Source organism: Nyctereutes procyonoides, unplaced genomic scaffold (genome assembly GCF_905146905.1).
Source record: "Nyctereutes procyonoides isolate TBG_1078 unplaced genomic scaffold, NYPRO_anot_genome, whole genome shotgun sequence".
Classification (NCBI taxonomy): domain Eukaryota; kingdom Metazoa; phylum Chordata; class Mammalia; order Carnivora; family Canidae; genus Nyctereutes; species Nyctereutes procyonoides.
The window spans coordinates 76,065,902-76,072,294 of NW_026575146.1; positions in this window are offsets into that span (position 1 = coordinate 76,065,902).

A 6,393-nucleotide genomic window follows, 5' to 3' on the forward strand; every position below is an offset into this window, starting at 1 on the left:
CTCGAACCCACAGCCTCACTAGGTCTCAAGGTCACAGTCACCACCAAATCATACACCTTCCCACAGTCTCCACTTCCAGTCTCTTCCTTTGCCCTAAAACACAGGGAACATCTCATCTACATGAGAGGGGAAGCCTTAAAAACCGAGTTCCAGTTCTCAGCGTTCTCATCCCCCACTAGTCTCATCCCCCACTAGCACAGATTCGTGCACATTAGTCAACTAGTAACACTCAGGAACACACACTCCCCTGGGACCTAGGAGATAAGTGGGGCAGAGGTGAATATGCCCACTTTGCAGAGGAGAAACTGAGACCCCAAGGCACAGCCAGGGCAGGGAGTAGGGGGGATACGTCCTGCACTAGGAGATGGAAGAGAGCGGGGTGGTGGGGGGGGGGTCCTGGCTCCCTGTCCTCCAGCTGGCCTTCCTGCTCCTTGCCCCACATTCCTGGCGCCCTCTGGGTCCTGGGAAAGGCTCAGTTCATGGAGTGGAGAGGGAGAGGGGTCTGAGATAACCCAGCACCTCGGGGAGAGGCTGGGGTTGGGAGGGAGTCTCTCCTTGGCCCCAAGAGAGCCTGGAGGGCCACTTGGTTAGGGTTGGGAAGGTGGGGCAGGGGGGGTGGCTGTGTAGGGGGAGGGGAGAGACTGGGAAAGAGGGGAGCTGTGGAGAGGAATTAAGGTGGTGAGAGAGACAGGAAGAGAAACCAAGGGCCCAGAGAGACCAGAGACAGACAGACAGGAAGAGACGGAGATGAGAGAGATCAAGAGAGACATAGAGGAAGAGATCAGAAGAGACAGAGAAAGATACACAGAGAGACAGGGAGAGAGACATAGACGATGAAAGAGAGAGAGACAGAGAGTTAGGCGGACAGGGACAGTGAACAGGCCACACTGAGAGGAAGATGGGGAGAGTGGAGGGAGAGAGAGCCTGAAAGGTGGGCCCTGAGGAGAGGCGAGCCAGCTAGGACGCTGCTGTGGCTTGGAGCTCCTCACTCGCCCCTGCAGGGGACCCCGGTTCACGAGGTGCACAGGAGAGGCGGTGTCCAGGTCCTGGACTGGCCCTCTTCCCACTGCAGCCCTCCTGGGTTCTCTGCATTCTCCCAGGGTCCGGGGAGAGGGCAGCAGGGACACACACACACACATGCACACACTCACACACATGTGCACATACATACACATGCATGCACACGCAGCCTTCTCTGATTCCCACACCTCTTTCTCTGTGTGTGTCTCTCTCTCACTGTCTCCCATCTTTAACCTTTCCCATTTCTCTTCCCCTTGTCCCATCTCCTATCAGCTCTCAGGGTGCCATCTCTGGGTGTCTCTCTCTCCATTGCCTCAGGTCCTGTGGCCTGGTGGGTGTTGTGGGCGTCCCACCCCCCCCCCCCCCGCTGGGAGCAGGCAGTGACCCTCAAGGGACAAGGTGGCTGGTGGCAGGGAAGAAGCTGGAAGGCCTATGCCTGCCCTGCTGGGGCTGTGACCAAGCAGAGCCTGTGGGAAGCAGGCAAGCGCCTGGTGTGCCAGCAGATGGTACAGGAGAAATGAGGCAGAGAGAGATGGGAAGAAGGGGCACCCCATGGGGACCAAGGCCAGAAATGTGAGGCTGCAGGGCCCCCCCTGAGATTCAGGACTGCAGATAGATGAGGCCTGAAAGACCCACAGAGATCTACAGAGACGCGTGTGTGCTTGCACTTGCAGATACACACAAATATGGTCCAGAGAAAGCAGGAACCCAGAGACAGAAAAGAGACAGAGATCCAGAGACAGTGGCCTTGAGAGACAAACACAGACATGGGATCCAAGTGAGAGACAAAGACCCAAAGAGAAACCAAGATATAGTGACATGAAACCCAGAAAGAGACAGTAAGAAACAGAGACAGAGACCCACAGAGATGAGACCTGAGAGATAGAGATAAACAGACAGGAATCCAGAGAGAGAGAGATGGAGATAGGGATGGAGGGATGGTTCAGATAGAGAGGTTTGGAACACAGACAGATGGGGGTGGGAGTAAACTCTCAAAGACACAATCAGACAGAGATGAGGCAGAGACGCCTAGCACCCCTCGCCCTCTTCTGGGAGGGGTGCTTCTCCCCGCCCCCACCTCAGCAGCCCGTTGCCATAGAGACCTCCCCAGATCCTGAGGGCAAATATTGTCCTGGCTAGAAGCAGCGGGGCTGTGTTGACATAATCTCCTGCTGGTGGGGTGGGGGCTCCAGGGGCCCAAGAGGCCAGGATGGGGGCAGGAGAGCAGAGGGGCTCTCAGCCGGGGCCCTAGACAGCTCCAACTACCCCCTACCCACCTTGGAAGCAATGTGTAAACCTCCCCACCCTGGGAAAAGACACTGAGAGATTAAAACCTGTAGCCCTGGCTGCCTTCTGGTGGTGGCGGGCCAGCCCCGAAGCTCCTTTCCCAGCGTCAAGAGCAGGCTGGGCTGGGCATTTTTCTCCAGGTTTCTAGAATCTTCCCCCAGCCACTGTTCTGGCCCAGGACCCTTCTCAACTGAGTCACATCCCTCTTTTTTTCCATCTGCAGCCCCACCTCGCATAGGACAGCTAGGTGGCCAGAGTGGTCATACTAAGGCACAAACTCTCCCATCCCTCTCCAGCTCAGAACCTGCCATGGCTCCCTAGTGCCCTCAGGAGGAAGCTCAGGCTCCCCTCCACCACCTCCAAGGCCTTTGCTGAGCTCCCCAGTCTTCTCTCCAAGATGTCCCACATCTTCAGACTCTTCCCCAGCCCTTGACCTTTGTTCCCACAGTATTTTCTGCCTCAACTGCCTCCACCCAATTTCTGTCGAGTTTCCCAAGCCTGCCTCAAAGTTAGCTCACTCACTCACTTATCCATTCAACCAATAACGACTTCCTCTCCCGGACTCTGAGCTCTGTTAGGACAGGATCAGGGTTCTCTCAGTTGCTTATGGGGCCCCACGCATCACCCAACACTGGTTCGGCACAGAGCAGGGTTCTATTCATTTACTGGGTACTTATTATGTATCAGGTTCTGGACTCTGGAGGTCCCAGAGGCCCGGCCCTCCTGCCCAGCCCAGTCATGGACCCAAATAGGGAGACAGATTTTTTTAAAGATTTTATTTATTTATCCATGAGAGACAGAGAGAGAGAGAGAGAGAGAGAGAGAGAGAGAGAGAGAGAGGAGAGAGAGAGGCAAAGACACAGGCAGAGGGAGAAGCAGGCTCCATGCAGGGAACCCAATGTGGGACTCGATCCCAGGTCTCCGGGGTCATGCCCCAGGCTGAAAGCAGCGCTAAACTGCTGAGCCACCCGGGCTGCCCGGGAGACAGATTAACAGAAGGAGAGATAGAAAGAGAAACACAAAGAAAAAAGAAAGAGTCAGAAAGATGGGGGAAATCAAGCTGATGGAAAAGCAGAATGCAGGCCTTAGTAGCAGTAGCAAAGAAGGGAGGTAACTTGCTTTAGGTGACATAGCTCCTAAGGGATGGGGATAGAGGACCCATTTCCAGTCAGAGACATAAAAGGAGACAGGCGGAGAAGAGAGAAAAGTGGCTCAGAAAGAAACCTAGAGAAGGAAACCTAGAGGCAGAGAGAAAAGATGAAGCCAAACAGGGAGCCCTGCCCCCTCCGCCCTGGCACAGCTGCCCCCCACCCCACTCTCTGTCTTTCAGGCCTTTGACATCTCCCTGCAAAAGTGCTTGTAATGAAACTAGCTCCATTAGCTGTACCCAAAAGCCACTGTACTGAGCACTTGACAGGACTGAGCTCACTGAACCTGCTCCTTCTCCCTGGGAAGTGGGTGCTGGAATGGCTCCCATTTTGCAGAGAAGCAAAAGCTAGTGGGCCAAGGCTCACACAGATCCTGACCCCTCGAGGGCAAGGACAGATTCACTTTGTGTGTCACACCTGCCCCCCAACACACACACACACACATACACACACATACATACAAGCACACAACCCACTGGGCTGGACTCCTCTGCCTATAGTTCCACATCCCTCCCCCAACATGTGGAGCTTCCAGGATCTGAACTCTGGGCTCCCACTGGTAGGTATCCCCTACTGGGGGCACTCCAGTAACAGTCCTTAGCAAAGGGCAGCCTGTGTAGACTTCTGAGCTCATGGAGGTAGAGGATGGGACAAGTAGGAGTTTGGGAGGCAGGATATCTGGGTTCCTGGTTTGCTTCTATCAACAACACAATCAGCTGTGATCATAGAATGATAACGGCCCAGATCTACTTTGGTGTCACTTTGAACTCATTATTTTTTTTTTTTATTTATGATAGAGAGAGAGAGAGAGAGAGAGAGAGAGAGAAGCAGGCTCCATGCATCAGGAGCCCGATGTGGGATTCGATCCCGGGTCGCCAGGATCGCGCCCTGGGCCAAAGGCAGGCGCCAAACCGCTGTGCCACCCAGGGATCCCCTGAACTCATTATTTTTAATCTTCGTCTCAGAGCCGGGGGGCTGCGCTTCAGGCTGAAAAGCAGGGAAGACTCTGCCCCTTCCAATCTTTCTGCATCCCTATTGGCTGAGGGGCCTTGCGACAGGCTCTCATTGGTCCCTGAGAAATGGATGGGAGTTGCTATCATTTACGTGTGCCTAGGTGTGCCAGGCACTGCACTCCTGTGTGATTTACATCTGTGGCCTCACGGGGGCTCACGGAGGATACAGTAACAAACTGCAAGCATCTTCCCACATCTTGGAGGCCCTACAGGATCTGATGGGCCCATCACCTCCCTGACCTGGTCTACCTCCTGCTCTCTTCTCCCTCTGCAGCACCAGCCTCACCAGGCTTCTTGTTGCCCCAGGAATATGCCACACTCATACCTACCTCAGGACCTTTGCACTTACTGATTTCTTTGTCTGGAAAGCTCCCCCCACCCACAATTTCATGTATGATTGCTTCCTTGTCATTCACATCTCAGCTCAAATGTCACCTCCTCAGAGAGACCTCCCTTTGCCCCACTCTCCCCAAATTAGCCTCACCCTCCTGCCCTTGGTCACAACACTCATTCTTATCTCTGGAATACCAGGTTCTGAAATTATCTTACCAGCTCTGTGCCTGTTTCTTCATCTGTAAAATGGTGGCAAAAATAGGGCTCGTGGTGAAGGTAACTGAGTGTTTGGCATGTAGTAAGTGCTCATTAAATGTTAGCTATTATTACTTATTTGTTTTGTATATGTTGGCTTACTTCCTCCATCACCCTGCAAGAGCCATGAGAAAAAAGTCTGGGGCTGACTTGGTTTCTTCCTTTTTTTTTTTTTTTCTGACTTGGTTTCTACTGAAATTCTAGCACCTAGAACAGAGCTTGGCACACCGAAGATGCTCAGTAAACATTTTTGTTCCCCCTCTTTTTTTAATCAGTAAGATTTTTAAAAAAGATTTATTTATTCATGAGAGACGCAGAGAGAGGCAGAGACACAGGTAGAGGGAGAAGCTAGACTCTCATCGGGGGAGCCGGATGAGGGACTCGATTCCAGGACTTCAGGATCATGACCTGAGCTGAAGGCAGAGGCTCAACCACTGAGCCACCCAGGAGTCTCCAGTAAAGATTTTTGAGTGAATGAGATTGGGAGGCACGATATGACCGCCCACTTTCCAGATGCAGAAGATGAAGGTCAGGGTCACAACCAGAAATTGGTGGAGTCAGGTCCATCGGATTCCAAAGCCCAGGGCTTTCATGGCCTGCTGGTGCGTACTGTAAATAAATCTCTTCCCGCTTTGGGCTCTCTTCTCCTTCGTATAAAACATGGCCTGGTTAGGACTAGGTGCTGACCTTCAATGGGGCTTGGGGGAAGGTGGTCCACTATTCTTTAAATCCATTGTCAGGTTTTCTCCCCTCCCATCCTCCCCCAACATCAGAGCCAGCTCCGACTGACACCGCCAGCTTTCCCTGGCGTCACAGCGGGGCCTCTGTCAAAACCCGGACTGGATAATGAAGTTGTGGGAGATGAGGGCTGTAGGGGAGGAACCAAGGGACCTATAAGAAAGGAAGGAAAGGTTGGGGATGGACAGCCAACCTGGGGGGAGGAGCCTAAACCTCGGGGCGGAGCTAATCCTATAAGAAGACCGGGTCAAGGGCTCTGGGGGCGGGACCCTATGTACTATAGCTCCCGGATACCTTGGGGGCCGTGCCAAAGGCTCTGGGGGCCGCAATAGAACTTTGGCTCCCGCAAGATTCTTAAGGTGGAGCCAAGAGCCTGGGGGCGGGTCTACATCTAATAAACAAGGACTCTAAGAGGGCGGAGCTAGTGGATATCTAGGAAGATTTGAGGCTTTGGAGTTGGGCTCCGGTTCTGAGAGAGGGCTTTTGGGAAATTCAGTAAAAGATCAGAGAGAAGGTTTGGGGCTTCTGGAAGTGTCTTGCTTCACCCTATCTTCTCAGAGCCGGGGGCTACGCTTCAGGCTGAAAAGCAGGGAAGACCC